At 39.8% G+C, this 19758-nt stretch overlaps 1 protein-coding gene across 2 annotated transcripts in view; it reads left to right on the forward strand.

The window, feature by feature from the left end:
- Positions 1 to 19758, forward strand: part of LOC140496025 (phosphatidylinositol 3,4,5-trisphosphate 5-phosphatase 2A-like) — a 190842-nt gene that overhangs the window by 23094 nt on the left and 147990 nt on the right. For both annotated transcript variants that reach the window (XM_072595470.1, XM_072595471.1), the window contains exon 2: positions 14437 to 14638. The gene's annotated coding sequence lies outside the window, so the exon portion shown is untranslated. The remainder of the gene's footprint in view (positions 1 to 14436; positions 14639 to 19758) is intronic.

A 19758-nucleotide genomic window follows, 5' to 3' on the forward strand; every position in this document is an offset into this window, starting at 1 on the left:
TTAAAGTGCCTCCGTGAATTTTTGCAAGCTAATGTTTCACCTAATTATAGAAAGTCAAACAATGTTCAAGCAGACCTTCCATTGTCACATGCAAAGTCAGGCAGTCTTTGGCATTGGTGAGATGGATCTCTAAATTAGAATTTGTTGATTCAGTCATGAGGTACAAGGTGTCCTTAGAAGCTTTAATATGTGATTTTCTGCCTAACAATGTTACAACTTAAAAATAAAACCCAGACAATTTATGTCTTGTTCAAAAAAATGCAAAAACTGGGACAGATACAAAGGGAATAGACAAGTATGAAGAAGAAATATTGCAACTACAAAGCTTCTATTTAATTGAATTGTAAATAATAAAAGCTTGAATTACAGACAGTTATTTTCAGAAAATATACAACAAGGCAGTCATAGTTCAGATGAAACATTTGTCCCTTCTATGTTATATAACACTTTATTTAGGTCTAACATATTGGTATGTACCATTTAGCTGATGTTTTATCAGCTTGCTCCAGTTGCTATCATGGCAGCTAGAAATAACTATAGTTGTGCTTCCTCATTTACCTGAATAGTTCAAGAGGAATTGAGGTTGGCCACCTGAGCACTCAGTAGGGGTGTAGCCCATCTGCTCCTGTCTCTCTGAAAGGTAAGCTGTCAGTGACTCCATGATTCTTTTTGTTTCCTCTTCCATTGTGGGAAAAGTCAGCTCTAGGAGGGATATGGTTTCCTAATGGTGACGTTGGTCAGGCACCACCCAATGCTAGAACACCCTCCACAGATCAATGTGTTTCCATTTCAGTTCGTCTCAATTGGGTTCAGTTAATTCCAAGCAGGCAATAGTAGAGATACTGCGTCTGATATTAGCAAATGGAAAATATAACCAAGCCTCACAATATTGATGATAATTGAATCAAGCACAAGAAAGGATAAAAGTTTTTTTTTGTTTAAATCTCTTTGAAATATTTGATCTATCTAACATGAATATATTTTTGCTTTAATATTCAGAAATGTATTATCTTTGATTAAGGATGGGAGGATAGATATTTTCATCAAGGTGACCATGATGGGTAAATCGTTTTATCCATTTGTTCAGACTAACGTGTTTCCTCTAACTAAGCCTCTTGTTCCACATGTTTTCAAATCCCGAGCATGAGATGAATGGAGCTCAAAAAGAGACAGATGGTGCTTGTTCTATCTCTAATTAGCAATGATTTTTCTTAATCCTCTTAGTGCATCTCTGTAAGCTCTTCCACTCATATGCTAACTCAATGCTTGACAGTTCTGTAATTGTTCAAGTCATTTATACTGAGATTGGTTCATTAATGAATTGGTCGGAAAATATTCCTCTGGCTTTTGATGAACAATGTATGTACTATAAGGGCACCATATGTCAAATAATGGAATGAAACTAAAGCAATTTAGCAGGCAAAGAGATTTTATATGCTCATATTTAATGCAGGCATTCTAACATCATACAGTGTCATTTCAAGGCCAAAAAGAATCAATTATTTCCATTTCTTCAGCCGACAGAATAAATCACTTCTGGCTCATTTCTCTAACTGTCACAAGGATTAATAATAGGTTTCAAACTTATTTTTCTGGATTCTGCCAAATATTTTGTGGATGTTTTCCCTTTTATAGTGAGATTTTCATCTAGTTTACTTCACCTGCCAAATCTTACTCCTGGAGGTGAGTGCACAACAAGCCAAGGTCCTCTTGCTGCCCACCAAATGAAATTCAGGAACAATTCTCCCTTGATATTTCCTCTTGAAGAACACTTTCAGGATAAAGCATTGAAGTAGAATTTAATAAATATATGGAATTAAGAATCTAATAATGGCTATGAATTCATTGGAAAAGCCTAGCTGGTTCTCTCATATACTTTAGAGAAAAAACTGCCATTCTTACCTCATATGAACACTATGTGACTCTAGACCCACGACAATGTGGATGACTCTAATGACCCTCTGGTATGGGCAATAAATGCTAGCCTAGCCAGCAATATCTTCACCACCTTCTGCATGAAACTGTTGCCCCTCAGGTCTCTTTTATATCTTTTCTATATCACCTTAAACCTATGCCCTCTAGCTTTGGACTCCCATATTCTGAGAAACTATTTTGGCTGTTCACCTTACCCATGCCCTTCGTGATTTTATAAGCCTCATTAAGGTCACTTCTTAGTCTCTGATGCTCTAGGGAAAAGAGACCTGAGTCTATTCAGCCTTTACCTACAGCTCAAACCCTCCAATCCCAGCAACATAATTTTAACTCTTTTCTGAATTCTTTCAAGTTTAACAATATCTTTCCTATAGCATGGTGACCAAAACTGAATGCAGTATTCTAAGCGTGGCCTCACCAATGCCCTGTACAACCACAACATGACATCCCAACTCCCATACTCAGTACAATAGATAATAGACAACAGATGCAGGAGTAGGCCATTCTGCCCTTTGAGCCTGCACCACCATTCAATATGATCATGGCTGATCATCCTTAATCAGTATCCTGTTCCTGCCTTATCTCCATAATCCTTGATTCCACTAAGCTTGAGAGCTTTATCCAATTCTTTCTTAAATGAATCCAGAGACTGGGCCACCACTGCCCTCTGGGGCAGAGCATTCCACACAGCCACCACTCTCTGGGTGAAGAAGTTTCTCCTCATCTCTGTCCTAAATGGTCTACCTCATATTTTTAAGCTGTGTCCTCTGGTACGGCACTCACCCATCAGCGGAAACATGTTTCCTGCCTCTAGAGTGTCCAATCCTTTAATAATCTTGTATGTCTCAATCAGATCCCCTCTCAGTCTTCTAAACTCAAGGGTATACAAGCCCAGTTGCTCCAGTCTTTCAGCATAAGGTAGTCCCGCCATTCCAGGAATTGACCTCGTGAACCTACACTGCACTCCCTCGATAGCCAGAATGTCTTTCCTCAAATTTGGAGACCAAAACTGCACACAATACTCCAGGTGTGGTCTCACCAGGGCCCTGTGCAGTTTCAGAAGAACCTCTTTGCTTCTATACTCAATCCCTCTTGTTATGAAGGCCAGCATGCTATTAACCTTCTTCACTACCTGCTGTACCTGCATGCTTGCCTTCATTGACTGGTGTACAAGAACACCCAGATCTCTTTGTACTGCCCCTTGACCTAAATTGATTCCATTTAGGTTGTAATCTGCCTTCCTGTTCTTGCCACCAAAGCGGATAACCATACATTTATCCACATTAAACTGCATCTGCCATGCATCTGACCACTCACCTAACCTGTCCAGGTCACCCTGTAATCTCCTAACATCCTCATCACATTTCACCCTGCCACCCAACTTAGTATCATCAGCAAATTTGCTAATGTTATTACTAATACCATCTTCTATATCATTAATATATATTGTAAAAATCTGCAGTCCCAGCACTGATCCCTGCGGTCACTGCCTGCCATTCCGAAATGGAGCCGTTTATCACTACTCTTTGTTTCCTGTCAGCCAACCAACTTTCAATCCAAGTTAGTACTTTGCCCCCAATACCATGCGCCCTAATTTTGCTCATTAACCTCCTATGTGGGACTTTATCAAAAGCTTTCTGAAAGTCCAGGTACATTACATCTACTGGATCTCCCTCGTCCATCTTCAGAGTTACATCCTCAAAAAATTCCAATGCGGTCAAGCTTGTCAATGCTACCCTATCTACTTCTGGCTCCACTTTCAAAGAACTATGATCATTCTTCCCTAGGTCTCTTTGTTTGGCAACATGCCCCAGGGCTTGGCCATTAAGCTTGTATTTTCAAATAACTCTGTTGACTATAACCTTCTGTCATGTGATTTTCAACTTTGTTCACCCCAGTCTAACACTGACACCTCCACATCATTAACATACCATCAAGAAAGTTGCAAACATCTCCTACCCTTTGTGTGTAGAAGTGCTTCCTAACATCTATCCTAAACAGTCTGGCCCTGGTTCTCCGAAGGGTCTTTTCCATGCTGTACATCTCTCTGACTCTATGTCCCCGATGTTCTTGAACCTCCAACCAGTGAAAATAGTTTGTCTTGATTTATTCTGTCTTTTCCTGTTAATATCTTGAAGCCTTCAAATAGATCACCCCATACCTTTCTAAATTTGAAAGAAAACAGGCCTGATTTATATAGTCTCTCTTTATAAATTAACCCCTGAAGTCCAGGTATTTTTCTTGTCCACCCACATTGTATTATCTCCAAGGCAAATATATCCTTCCATACTTGTGGTGCCCAGATCTACTCCAAGTGAGATCTACCCAGGGCTTTGTGTAATTGTAATATAACTCCAGTCCTTGTACTCCAGTCCTCTAGACATAAAGACCACCCATTAACTTTCTTGATTATTTTCTGCACCTGTTTGTGATATTTTAAAGATCTATGCATCTGAACCTCAAAGTGTCTTTGGATATCCATTATATTTGAATTCATACGATTTGGAAAGTATCCTGATCTATCCTTTCTTGGTCCAAAATAGGTAACCTCACATTTGCTTACATTGAATTCCATCTGATACAGTTTTGCCCATTCACTTAATATATCAATATCCCTTTGTCTACACTGTCTAAAATGCCACCTAACTTTGTGTTACCAGCAAATTTGGATATATGATTTTCTATTTGATTTGTTTTATTGTAGTCATGTGCACCTAAGTACAGTGGAAAGTTTTGTTTTGCAGGCAGTACAGGCTGATCAGAGAAAACAAGGACATACAGATCATAAGAGTGAGGCGCACAAGGTTATGACTGTGCAGGATGTGCACAAAAGCAAGATCAACACTAGATTTGAAATTAGACAGTTCCATTCAGAAACCTAAAAACAGCAGGGAAGAAGTTGTTCTTGATCCTGCTGATTCACGTGTTCAAGCTTCTGTATCTTCTGCCTGGAGGAAGAGATTGTAAGAGAGATTACTGGGATGGGAGGGGTCTTTGATGATGTAGGCTGCCTTTCTGAGGCAATGGGAAGTGTAGATGGAGTCAATGGATGGAAGGTTGGCTTTCCTGGTAGTCTGGGCTGTACACACAACTTTCTGTAGTTTCTATGCCATGTTTTATTAATTGTTATTAATAGATCATGTGAATAATTGAGGCCCTAACACAGATCCCTGTCGGACACAACGGGTCACAGCCTGCCAATTTGGGTACTTTCTGCTTTACTTTCTGTTGCTTGACACTCAACCAAGTTCCCAAGCTTGTCAGTATTTTGCCCTCAATCCCATGGGTTTATACCTGAGTTAACAGTTTCTTATGTGGGAATTTATTAAGTGCTTTCTGGAAATCCATATAAACAACATGTGGGCGGCACGGTGGCACAGTGGTTAGCACTGCTGCCTCACAGCGCCGGAGACCCGGGTTCAATTCCCGCCTCAGGCGACTGACTGTGTGGAGTTTGCACGTTCTCCCCGTGTCTGCGTGGGTTTCCTCCGGGTGCTCCGGTTTCCTCCCACAGTCCAAAGATGTTCAGGTCAGGTGAATTGGCCATGCTAAATTGCCCGTAGTGTTAGGTAAGGGGTAGATGTAGATGTAGGGGTATGGGTGGGTTACGCTTCGGCGGGGTGGTGTGGACTTGTTGGGCCGAAGGGCCTGTTTCCACACTGTAAGTAATTTAATCTAAAAACATTCACGGACATTCCCTTGTCCATTACCGTTGACACCTTTTCAAAACATTCACTGAGTTTTCTCAGGCATGGCCTATTTGTCATGAATCCATTCTGGCTCTCCTTGATTCACTGAAAAGGTATTCAATTGCCCAGTCCTTGATTATGGGCTCCAACAACTTCCCCTTGGTTTCCTCTTTTGCATTCCTTAACAAGTGGAATGACGTGCAATTTTACAATCCAGAAGGGTGACTGCTCCATCTACAGATACTGTATTTGAAAGATTATAGTTAGGGTATCTATAATGTGTTCCTATACTTATTTTAATACATGGGATGGGAATATCAGGTACTGAAGTTTTGTCACTGTTTAATCAATTACTTTCATAATTACCAATGCTTTAATTCTGTTAATTTTATTCAGTACCTGTTCCTGTTCCTCTGTTAATTTCCTCAGTACTTCCGGCAAACTATCCTCCTTTCCTACTGTGAATACTTAGATAAAGTAATTATTCAGTATGTCTGTTATTTCCCCATAGTCAGAATCATTATCCTCATTTTCAGTTTTTATTGGGCCAATATTGTTGCTGACTCACTTTCACTTTAAGCAGCTATAACATTTTTTTTATTGATAGCGAGTTTTGAGAAAATTTGTAGCTCAGGTTGAGGTTCTGAATGTAGGTTTGCTTGTTGAGCTGGAAGGTTCAATTTCAGACGTTTCATCACCGTACTAGGTAACATCTTCAGTGAGCCTCCAGACAAGGCTTCGTCCAGAGGCTCACTGAAGATGTGACCTAATATGGTGACAAAATGCCTGAAATTGAACCTTCCAGCTCAGCAAGCGAACCTCCATCCATTTCTTATTGATTTTGATGTCCCTGGCAAATTTTCATTTCATTATCCCGTTCAGTAGTTTTTATAAACTGCTTTGTGGCTCTTTGCTGGTCTTTGTATCTTTCCCATTCTGCAGGACTCATGCTGTTGTTTTGCATTTTTGTAAGCTCGTTCTTTTAGTTTCATGATGTCTCTATCTCTTTAAATTTCCATCACTGTAGTTTCTGTGAAGTGGAGCTTTTCCCTCCCTGGTTTTGTGTTATTTTTAATGTTTCTTTAAACATGCTCCTCTATTCTTCAGTTATTTTACACATTAGCAGATATTCTCGCTTTACTGTGGACAGTCTGTCTCATTGCAGTAAAATTAAACCTAAAACAGCAGTAGCTGATTCATGCTTTTTGCTTTCAACTGCTACATTGAACTTAATCATGTTATGATCTCTATTTGAAAAATGTTCACGCACAATTAGGTTACTAATCGAATTGGCTCCTTACTGTGTTCAGTTCTGGTCACCACAGAATAGATAATTGGATTGCACTGGAGGGGGTGCAGAGGAGATTCACCAGAATGTTGCCTGGGATTCAGTAGTTTAGTTATGAAGATTGGCTGGATAAGCTTGGGTTGTTTTCTTTAGAGCAGAGAAGGCTGATTGAATTGTATAAGATTATGTCAGGCATGGTCAGGGTGAATATAAAGTAGCTCTTTCCCTTAGTTGAATGGGGCATAATTTTAAGGTGAAAGGTAGGATGTTTAGAGGGCATTTGAGGAAAAATATTTTTTACCCAAAGGACAGTGGGAATATGATGTGTACTGCCTGGGAGGGTAGTTTAGATTAGATTACCTGCAGTACAGAAACAAGCCCTTCAGCCCAACAATTCCACAGAGTAATCCACCCAGACCCATTCCCCAACCCGACATTTATCCCTGACTAATGCACCTAATACTGTGTGCAATTTAGCATGGCCAATTCACCTATCCTGCACATATTTGTGGACTGTGGGAGGAAACACAGGGAGAATGTGCAAACTCCACGCAAGCAATCACCCGAGGCTGGAATCGAACCCGGTCCCTGGTGCTGTGAGGCATCATGTCGCCCAGTTGAGGTGGGAAACCTCACAACCTTTAAACACTGCTTAGACGAGTGACTGAAATGTCCTAACATTCAGGGCTATGAACCGAGTGCTGGATGGTGGGACCAGTGTAGATTTTGTCGCTGCTAAAAGAGCCTCTTCTGTGCTGTATGATTCTATGAATCTGTGACTTTAACTTACGAAGGATATGGACAATTCATTAGATGGAGCAAACAAGAAATTTAATGCAGGAGTGTGTGAAATGATTCATTTCAGTAAGAAGATCTTAGAGAGACATCATAAAGGGAAATTCAAAAGGGAATACAAGAGCAGAGGGTACCTGGGTCTGGATTTAGTTATAATTGTGGTAAGAAGAGGCAGGCAATACTTACCTTTCATCATTGGCCTTTAATGTCTGAGACTTTCATGGAGTACAAAATGCTTTAAAGGAAGAATATTACTGATCTAAAATGGCTTCTGTGATGACTTGATAAGCTCAGGAAAGTCACATAGTATATATGAAACCAGCTGCATTAGAATGATCACTTCAAACGTGATATACTGAAACTCAGTAAGGCATCAAGATTTTTGCATCTCTTTCGTTACGTACTGATGAATTCACAAAGTGGAGATGAAAAGCTGCCTACAATTCTCCTTTTTGAAATTAAACAATGACACAACACCGTCATCCAGAAAGGATACCAACAGCAGTCTTTGAGCAAAACAGCAGGGAGTAAGCTCACAGCAAGCATACCTGAAAGCTCTTCTTTCCCTCTCTCTGTCAATAACAGAAGCAAGGAAATGTAGAGAAACCATCATAAGCCGAGAAATCAAGGTTATCTGCTAGATCCTGAGAAAACAGGGCAATAGTAAAATGGTTCAGTTTTCAGTCTTGCAACTCAAGTACTTTAAAAACTTTAAACTGCAACTGCCTTTACTGTCCACCCCAAGACACTTTCTCCCTTCTTTTTAAACTTATCTCCTGTGTTCCTGTCTGTTTGACGTCACACAATATTATTATTTTCGTCTTTTTACTCAAGCCGTCCTCTTTATGAAATTTTCATCCAAATGTGATAGCTGTATGCTAAAGAGGATTGCCAGCAAACAATAGAGGTTTAAATAGAAATGAGCCACTTCCTCACCTGCTATATTGAACTTGGTAAGATATGTTGAAAGATTTATTAATAAAGCATGTAGCATCCTGGGCTTTATCAGTAGGGAATAGAGAACAAAAGCAAGGAGGTTATGTTAAATGTGTATGAAAACAATCACAGGCTTGATCTCAGCTGGTGTTGAGTCTTGTTTACCACACCTTAAAAAGGCACAAATAGGGTTCAAGAATAGTTTCAGAGGTAAGAAACTTAAGTTACGTTGACAAAAATACAACACTGTGGATGTTGGAAATCTGAAATAAAAACAGGAAGCACTGAAGAAATTCAGCAGGTCAGGCAGAAATATAGCCATCTTATGGCATTAACACTCCAAGGTTCCTTCAAAGTCCTTGTTTTCAATCGCATGTCTTCTTGGAACTGGTGTACTTCAGTCACTTAGGTTCCAGAATGACTTTCTGACCTTTTGTTTTAGAAAACTCCTCACATTTATACACTTCTCTTTTAAAACAATGGAAGTTCCAAAAAATAGGTGATTTACTTAGTACTCCTTTCATCACAAAGGCATCTGGTAATGTGGTCCAAAAAGTGAACAATGTTTTGATTCTTTGAACCAATAATATGTTGTTTTTCACCATAAAACATGTGTTATGTGTTGTGGACTCCCATACTATGGTTTTAAAGCTGAGATCCAAGGAGATTTATGTCCCATTGATCCAGTGACTAGCCACTTACTGTTTTGTGGCAGATGTGCCATGGATGTTACTGTCCTATACACATGTTGGGTGGTTATTTACAATCTGGTGATTGTGTAATATTTCAAAAGATTAATTGCAGACTGTGCTACATTCTGGCCTGTCTTTGATGGGAAATTTTGATATTTTTTTCAAAGCTCAGTCCTTCCGCCAAAAAAGAATCATATATTTCATCTCTGAGGATTTGTTTAAATGCCCTTGACTGTCATTCCACACTTTCTGGAGAGTTTTAAGCTATGGGTCCATTAGGGTTTTGAAGAAAATCCCTCCCATTGGCTAGGTTGCAGGTATGGGTGAGAAGAAAGACAAGTTTGGGTGGAAGATGCAAATGGAAAACGGTTGGGGGATTGGGGAGAAGAAGCTTTAGTATTTTCTTGTGGAAGCCACAGGGATACTCTTCCACTTTCACAGGGAATCTGGGTTTTAGATTGTTCAAAGGCATGAGTGTGTCAACTTGGGTAAAACTAAGAATGGGATGGGATGTTTTCACTGCTGTGAACATGCGCTATCTGTATTTGATGAAAAATAACCACTTGAACAACAAAGTTAATGGAAAGCTGCTCAAATTCAAGGAAATAAACTAAAGCCGAAGTTGACATATGCATTGGAAGGGGAGATGAAAAATAAGAGAATCAGTAAGTTTATCCTTCTTAAAAATGTGGCTCAATTCCACATTTTCATGAATTCCCATGAATTCAATGGCAGGACTGCTGTGTGAGGAGCAATTGTTTCGACTGGCTAAAGTTTAGAAGGGTGAGAAGGACTCTGATTGAAATGTATACCTTTCTAACAGGACTAGGCATACTGGATGCAAGGAGGATGTATCAGTATCTAGAGCTGGGGATCACAATCTCAGGATATAGAGTAGGCAATTTCAAACTGTGATGAAGAAATATCTCTTCACTCAGAGGATAGGACCTGTGGAATTTAGAGAAGGCTCTGGAGGGCAGGTCTCTGGGTACGTTCACAAAAGAGATTTGATACATTTTTACATATTAAAGGCATAGAGAAAGAGAGAGAAAGTGGGAATGTGGTGTTGAGATAGATGCTCCACCGTGACCATATTGAATGGTGGGCAGACTCAAAGGATTGAATGGCCTGCCTCTGATTTTATGTTCTGTGCAATTTCAGTAGAATCATGGGTTCTTTGTGTGGATAGAATATTGTTAAAAATCACACAACACTAGGTTATTGTCCAACAGCTTTATTTAGAATCACTAGGTTTCAGTGCACAGCTCCTACAACAACCTGACCGACTGGTGTTGTGTGATTTTTAACTTTCTCCACCCCAGCCCAACAGCAGCATCTCCAAGTCATGGATAGAATATGTTGTCTATGGATAATGGGTCATGGAAACAAAGGTGATGAGTCTTTAATCAATCTGTTGAAGTATGCATAGAAAGGAAATTAATTCAAGCAATACTTTAATCTTCTCTTTATCTGAGTAAATAAATCAACAGATCATTCTAAATTTATAACCCACACAGCCTAGATGAAGAAAAGTAGCAGATGCAGTGGAAGAGCACCAGCCACAGGTTCACATCGAACTCATACACTTTCCTGACTTGAGATAATTTTACTGTTAAGTTATTATCAAAGTCGTGGAACTCCATCCTGAACAGTGCTGTGGAAATATGTACAGCAAATAAACTCCAGTAGTTCATGAAAATGACTCACCACCAACCTCTCAAAGGTGATTAGCGTAGCGAATGCTGGTCCAAGCATGCCCACTTCCCCATGAGCATATCAAAAGGAATAGATGGACAGCCTACATTAGTTTGAAAGTGAATCTTTAAGTTGTAAGGCCAATTGTTTTTTGTTAAACCATTTTGTTGAATAGACAGGATAGAAAAGAGACAATTGCAGTTCCCTTTTAAATTTGGTATTCTTGCTTCTGGTCCTGCTTAATGCAAGACAAAATCTATGGCAGCATGTCTGTTTTCTTCAGCAATTGCCAAGTTTTGAATTACCAAGCTACTGTTTTTCTCATTTGTACTTTACTGATGACTTTTTTTTAATAAACCCACACCAGCTGAAGAATGGTTGAATTGAGAATAGAACATATTCTATTCCAGAAAGTATATATCATCATTTTGCTTTCATTACTTCAATTCTCCAAAGCCACTTGGCCCACACTCCTTAGCTGCTGGCCTTCCTCCCATTTACTCAATTGCTTGCAGAAGAAATCGGGATACAGCATCAATCAGCAGGGGCCATGAGAGTCAGCATATATCCACCATTATAGATTTCATTCTATTTAAGGTAAAGATAATTGAACTCTTCTTGACAGGCTGTGGCTGGAGGAAGCAGAGAATTTGGTAATGTTCTGCCAAGGGCAGGATAGTGCCTGCGCATCTATATTCCTGGCCTAACCTCGGTATGATGGTTCACACAGATGGAAGATTTTACCCTCCCTCTCTGTCTGAAGGTGGCAAATCTCTGAGATATTGCCTTTCCTCCCTATACTGGGAGGCACAGGAAGAGGAACATGCTGATAATTGAGAGGAGGAGGGGAAAGCACAGAGACTTTTGGCAGAATCTTATTGGTGTCTGAGCTATGTGGGCTATGGCAAGACATGGTAGAATTCAATAAAAATTCTAGTGAGATTTCATCTGTTATGTCCTGCTGTCTAGGCAGTGATGAGTTGCTAATTAAGCTCAATGATAATTTTTTTTGTTAAATGCCTTGTTGACAGCCCAACTCACATCATTAGTATTCAGTTTTCGCTGTTACTAAGCTAGCCATTGAGAAGACTCAGTTTGGAAACCAGAGTAGGGGAAAGGGAAGACTGCAGATGCTGGAGATCAGGGTCAATAAGTGTGGTGCTGGAAAAGCACAGCCAATCAGGTAGCATCCGAGGAGCAGGACAGTTGATGTTTTGAGCATAAGCTGTTCAGCACCTAATGAACTGCTTATGCTCAAAATGTCAAGTCTCCTGCTCCTCAATGCTGTCTGACCTGCTGTGCTTTTCCAGCGCCACACTTTTTGACTTGAAAACCAGAGTGACTATCTGACAGATTTAGGTTGTTACTTGCCACAAATGACCTCTGTGTTGGACTTTGGGCTCCAACATATCAGGGCACACTCCTTGGGCACTGACCAAGTGGACCCCATGCCCATGGACATTGGCATAAGAAAGGTAGAAACCATGTGGCATATCTTCAGTCCACTTATAGGAGCCTTTAGCACTTCAATGTTTGCACTTTGGGCTGCACCAGCAACTCTCATTGAAATGCTGCAGCAAAGATGCTCTGCTCAGGTCACACACCCAGCCCATGGGCTGGAACAGGCTGTATCTCCAGGTTCTTCACTTACTTTCATAGCACTCACTTACTTTAACCAAACTGTATGCTCACAGCATCCCTGCCTTGTGTTGCCTTGCCTTGTCTTTTTGCAAAGTAAAATCCAAAATAATTGTGGATGCTGGAAGTCAGGAACAAAAATTGAAATTGCTGGGGAAGCTCAGCAGCATCTGTGGAGAGAATGCAGAGTTAAGGTTTTGGTTCCGGTAATCCTTCCCTGGTTCTGAGGAAGGATCGCTGGATGAAATGTTAACTCTGATTTCACTCCACAGATGCTGCCTGACCCAATGAGCTTTTCCAGCAATTTCCGTTTTTGTTCTTGGCTTTTTGCACGTTGCTGTCTGAGTCAGACGTACCAGGCTCATATTACTTCTGTTTCTCCTTGCCATTTAGTGCAGACACAAAAGTACAGGGAGAGGAGCAAGTAGAGGTTGATGGAAAAGCAAAGCCTAACCTTATTGCAAGCATTTTATTGATGGCAAAATCTCAAGGAGATAAGGAATGGTGGTTGAGGTTGGTGGCAGGTTAGAGGTGTCTATTGAGGGGATTTAGGATTCCTGCAGTGACTTGTCTCTGTTGTGGAATAGTGTTAATGACAGGGATTCCATTTTCTGTTGTATTGGATGGCAGTGGAAGTCTTTAGATGTGTGAGCTTGCTGGACAAATTTTCTCTCTGACTGAAAGTGAGTAACAGTGTCATCTGCCTTAAAGGCTGGGAAATGTTCAAGTGAAATATGGTTAGATTAGGACCCAGCCTTTCTGCTTCTCACTGAGAGACCTGGCAACCCATTCAATGATGTTACAGACAACCTGCTACAAAAAGCCTTACTTTTATCCAATCGCATATTTTCCTAAACAACAGCGTTATGGCACATGAAGCTGAACCATGTAAAAATCTTGCAACTAGTGCATACTTCCTGTTCGTCACATTTCCTATCATCTGACTGTAAAAATGTTCTCTCATATAAACTCTTCTTAGCTTTCAGTCTGCCCAACACTAGGTGGAGTTACCGCTTCCCCCAAATCAAAACTAAAGTAGGCAATCCCTCCAGATGCTATTGTAGATATTTGACAAAGGGTCAGTTAGACTTGAAACGTCAGCTCTTTTCTCTCCTTACAGATGCTGCCAGACCTGCTGAGATTTTCCAGCATTTTCTCTTTTGGTTAACTCAATATTGTTTACTTTTAATATCTCCAATTGCCTTTAGTTAAGCATTTTTTTTAAAAGCAATGATTAAATATTTTCCATTGTCATGGGACAGCTTTGTAACATGTGTATATATTTGTTCTGCTGAATTGTTTCTGTCTTAAACAATTGTTGGGTTATATTCAAATTTTGGTCCCCATTTCCCTACTGGTGTTCCAATGTGCCTGTTGACCAACCCGTCTGCTCCCCTTCCCCTCTCATCAGCTCTCGAATTTGCTACTTCACTTGTATTGCCTTTAACCCACTCCATTTCCCATTCTGCACCTCCTTAGTCATTCACCTATCTGCAAGACCATTTCTCTCCAGTGCAAACAAGAAACGTCCCTTTCTGTTAGCCAATCTCAAGGTTCCTCCTTTGTACTATTAAACGTCAGGATCTTAATCACTTAAAAGTGTGCAGTGCAAATTGACTTATATCTTATTTATAAAATTAACTTGGGAGGTTAAGCACTGCAGGTTTAATAGATTTAATTAGAGATCACAAGATCTTGCAATTCAACACAGGAATGACACATATCCCCTTTCAAAGTTCACCTCGACTTATATTGGTTTTCTCACACCAAGGAGGTGATTGCCACTGAGGAGTCCCGCCACTGGAGGGCCTGTGTGACACACAGGACTGCTAGTGAACAACACGAATTGCAGGCATGTGGGAAAGCTCATGATTGAAGCAACAGGACAGACAGACGAGGCTATCTCCTCGGAAGCTGCAACGACAGAGTAGTTGTCTAAAGCCTAAACACCAAGCAAGCAACAGGCCAAAAGGGTAAGTGTATGGCTTCATCGCAATGAGTGGTGTTCAGTGAAACTCTTACTTCATACATTTAGTTTTAGATAAAGGACATGAAAGAATGGAAAGTACTATTTATGTTCAAGCTAAGTTTAATGAATATGCTTCACATAAGACTTTTAACATCAGATGGTTGTAAGACTGACTCTTGTGTTTCTGTTTGGTTGGATTCTTAGAATAAAACAGTTTCTGTTTGAAGTAAGTAACATTGTAGAGATAAATATCAGACATGTTGCAGTCTGAAAGTAACAAAGACGTTCGCCCCAGTTGTCCACCATGTTGATCAATACTGATTGTTCTTCTGCGTCAGGGTATGGATGGTGTGTGACATGCTCTGCTGTGTTTGGGCAAGAATATCGAGTTGCTACACTTTCGTCTTTTGGATTTAATAAATAATGTTTTAATGGTTAGTGCTCAGCCTCTCACCAAGTAGCCATTTGGTGAAGTGCAATTTTACATCCAGTGTTCTTTCACTTTGACAACAATCATTAAGTTCGTATCAGTTTCATATTTTTCCATGATTGCTTTCTGATTCAGCTATTTCATTGTTTGGCATTTAATTTTGCTTGATTTTGGAGATTCTCACTTTTCAAAAAAATATTTTGATTGCCAGTTTGAATGTGACCTAATGAAAACTGACTGTGGTATTTTGTAATTCTGTGTGAAACAGATAATGCAGAATTTTCATTGACTTCAATGGAAGTATAAAATTGGGAGCGATGTAACATGGGCTGCTAATTCCCCGTCAGCAGTTTGACACGATTGTATGATATTGAGATCTACCTCATTGGGTTTCACCATTGATTCTTCAAGATTATCAAGTTTAAACTGCAAAATAGAGAGTCCCAGATTCCACACTCCTAGTCGATGTTGAGTTAGCTGATTGCAATCGTGGTCATGACAGGGATACTATAATTGGTCTACACAGGTTTGAAGTGGAAGAAAAATGAACTACCAAGATTAAACGCAGACCTGAGGGGCTGAATGGTCTTCCTCATTGTATGATTCCAAAATTAATATCATTGACACTGCCCCTCCAACTTACTAGATGATGCCCATAAGTGGAAAGTACCTATGATACTCTCTGCTTGACAATTGGTTACTCAAACCAAACATGATAAATGGTTACTCAGGTAAGTGGAAATACACACAAATCAATCAGCATTAATGGATTTTTTAAGGTGCAGAGAGAATTGCAAAGGATAAATAATAATCTTTTTTTGATTGTTTATAAAGGATCATATCAGGAGTGCAACAGCTTTCACTTAATTGCTGTTAATACATGAACAGATACTGTAATGGCGACCTTTAAACCCTACTCAACATTCAGCACCAATAGTCAGAAATTAATGCCAGTGGGAAATATGTTACTTCAATCTGTTCAATACAGAGTGATTTTGACCCCTTGATTATTGAGTTTCACAAATTCTGAAATAGTTAGGATGCACACCATGGATGGTTCTGTCACCATTTGATTTATATGTTTGACAACCTGGTTGATATCTTTCATTTCTGCAGTCCTGCGTTAAAGAGTCATATAGTCATACAGCACGGAAACAGACCTTTCAGCTCAGCTTGTCCATGAAGACCAGGTTTCTTAAACTGAACGAGTCCCATTTGCCTGCATTTGGCCCATAACCTCCAAACACATCCTATCCATCTACAAATGTCATTTAAATGTTGTAATTGTACTCGCCCTTCCTACCCTCGTCTGGCAGCTCATTTCATATCCTCACTAACCTCTTTGTGAAAAGGTTATCCCTCAGGTCACTATTTGCCTGTTACATCCTTTTCCTCTCACCTTAAACCTGTGCACTCTATTTTTGGACACTCCAACGCTGGAGAAAATACCTTGGCTATTCACTATAAAGCTCTATAAAGTCACATCTCAACCTCCAGCATTCCAGGGAGACTATCCAGAGAAATTGTGAACGAAGTGGTAAAATGATAGGACTGAAGTTCTGGGCAGGGCAATACTAAAGCAGACAAGTTGATGTATTTGGAGCCATTCACAACAGATTGCTATAACCTACGTGGCAAGATATTGTCACAACAATTTCATCACATGAGACCCTTCCCAGTATGCTTTTACTTGCTGGTACGGTCGAAGTGAAAATACGTGGAGAAAGGGAAAGCAACACAGGTATAGTTCAACAAGGGAAAGGAAGCACTCTGGCAGAGCAGTTAGAGAAGATGATGAGCAGGCTGAGGGGCTCGAGTCTTTCACACACATGGTCTCAGTGGTGAAACTGGCTGAGAGGAATATCCAGACTTTGAAATCTGCTGTTGAAGTAAACAGATCATTTTTTCAATTTACGAGTCTTTTATGTTACATATTATTATCAACGTTTCAAATAAATCTAATCTACAGTAAAAAGCTTAGCCTTAATTGCATCCTTTCCTGCCTTCGGCTTAAACAGACCAAGAGCGAAAAATCAAATAATTGGAATTGAAATTATTTATCTTTCAGACCTTGCTTGAACAGTCTCTTTCATATTGTTCTTTAATATATTTTATAATAGATATTTCATAGCAAGTTACTTTATTGTCCTGCTCACCTGATAATGGCTATGATAGTACTTTGTCAATAAAATGCCCAACACTTGGGTAGCTTAATATGCCTTTAGTATTAGAGTATAAATCTTCATTTGTTTTGAGGTTGTGTATCAGACGACTTGATTGTTCACTTGACATTTTAATTACTAATTTCATGATCGGGTTTCGGAGCATAAAATCAGAAGGTGTAGGAACAGAAGTCGGCCATTTACCCCATCAATTTCACTCCACCATTCAATGACATCATGGTGGATCTGAAAATCCTCAATTCTGCTTCCCTGCTGTTGTCCATAACTTTGATTCCTTTACTGATTGCAAATTTGTTTCTCTCTGCCTTGAAGATACTTAAAGACTCACCTTCAATACTCCTCTCCAGCAAGTAATGCCAGATTCTCCATCCTCTGAGAGATAAAAATGTCCCCCTCATATCTGTCTTACACCTTGCTCTGACAGAAGTCACCTGATGAAGGAACTGCGCTCCAAAGGCTTGTGATTTCAAATAAACCCATTGGACTATAACCTGGTGTCGTGTGACTTCTGAATTTGTCCACCCCAGTCCAACACTGGCACCTCTACATTATCCTTATTCTGATATTATGTAACCTGCTTGTAGACTCTTCCATAAAAGGAAGCAAATTCTTGCTATCTATCCTGCCAAGGCCCCTACGATTAATACATATTTCAATGAGGTGACTTCGCAATCTCTTAAACTCCAATGGGTAAAGGCCCAACTTGCTCAACTATTTGTCATAAGGCAGACCTGCCATATCCAGGTTCAATCAGTGACAATGCTGTCACTTTAATAAGGTTATATTGTCCTTGGGTTTTTTTAAGAGAGGTTGTCAAGGCAGAAATGTCGGAAAGACTCGAGGTTAACAATGGCAGGGGAGTGGCCAGATCTCCCAATTCAGTTTTTTTTCTCTCTATTTTGGCTTAGTTGTAGCGGAAAAGCTGCAGAAAAGCAGAAAACATGCTCTTCAGATGATTCTTGACTGGCTTCTGTCTCTGAAATCAGTCCTGCCTGTAAGAACCTGTGTTTGAATTGACCTTTTGCCAAGGGATGTTACCGGAATTGGAACAGCTCCAAGTCGACTGCAGCAATTCAAGGAGGCAGTTCACCACCATCTGTCCAGGGCAAATAGGGATGGGCTATCAATGCTGGCCAGCCAGCAATGCCCAAATCCCACAAATGAATGAAAAAAATTTTAAAAATTAAGTTGCTGTTTTGGGTCAGTTGAGTTTTCCAATAGTTGTTATTCTAGATTCCATTTTGTTTTGTTCATTTTTCAATTGTAGTGTTTAAATAAATTGTTTTGTTTAAAGCCGAGTGGTTAGACCAGTTGCGTCACACCCTGAATATCCACCTCACATCTGCCTTTAAAATAAGAAAAGTTAGGGTCATCTTAAAATGTTTTGAGGGGGGGGGTCTGGTTTGGTCAATAACAAATCCAATGAACCTACTCCAGACTGCCTCCAATGTCAGTGCATCTTACCTTAGATAAAGGGAGTAAAACTATTCACAGTATTTCATCTGTGACCTTGCATAATTTTAGCAAGACTTCCCTTTGTACACTATTCTCTTTGAAATAAAGAACAACAGCCCATTTTCCCTCCCTATTACCTGCTGGTCTTTTTGTGATTCATACAATGGAATCCCCAAATCTTTTGTGCTGCAGCTTTTCTATTCTTCCTGCCAAAACGCACAATCTCACATTTTCCGATAATATGTTCCATCTGCAAAAGTTTTCCTCACTCACTTCACCTTTCTATATTCTGCTGGAGAATCTATATGCCATCTGCACCACTTGCCTTTCCATTTTCTTTTTTGCCTTCCACAAACATAGCTATAATACATTCACTTCCATCATACAAGTCATTAATATATATTGTAAATAACTGTGGCCCCAGCACTGACTACTGAGGCATTCCTTTGGTACTGTATTGCCATCCTGAGAATACTCCTTTTATCCTAACTCTCTGTCTTATATTAGTTAGTCAATCCTCCATTCAAGCTAATTTACTACCCTAACACCATATACTTTCATCTTATTAAGTAGCATTATGTGTGGCGCCTTAACAAATACATTTTTTGAAATCCAGATGTATTACATCTACTGGATATCCTTTATCTATCCCACTTGGTACCTCCTCAACGATCTGTAATAAATTTGTCAGGCATGATTTCCCTGTAATCATACACATACAGCATACTGACTTTGCTTGATTATGCTGTGTTTCTAAATGCTCGGTTGTTAAATCCTTTGAAGATCAGTTTAATACATATCCAATGACAGATATTAAGCCAACTGGTCTATAGTTACTTGTTTATGTCTCCCTCTCTTTTTGAATAAGAGTGTTAAATTGTTGCTTGGTTGTGGTCTTTCGAGGTTGTTTGCTTTATGCATTTAGAAACAGTCTGAGATGCAGCTCACTCTTGTCTATGTAAAACAGGACAGCTCCATTTATAAAGGGTAAAGCAAAGAACTGCCAATGCTGCAGATCGGAGACAAAAACAGAATTTACTGGTGAAACTCAACTGC

This window comes from Chiloscyllium punctatum, chromosome 25 (assembly GCF_047496795.1).
Source record: "Chiloscyllium punctatum isolate Juve2018m chromosome 25, sChiPun1.3, whole genome shotgun sequence".
Taxonomy (NCBI): domain Eukaryota; kingdom Metazoa; phylum Chordata; class Chondrichthyes; order Orectolobiformes; family Hemiscylliidae; genus Chiloscyllium; species Chiloscyllium punctatum.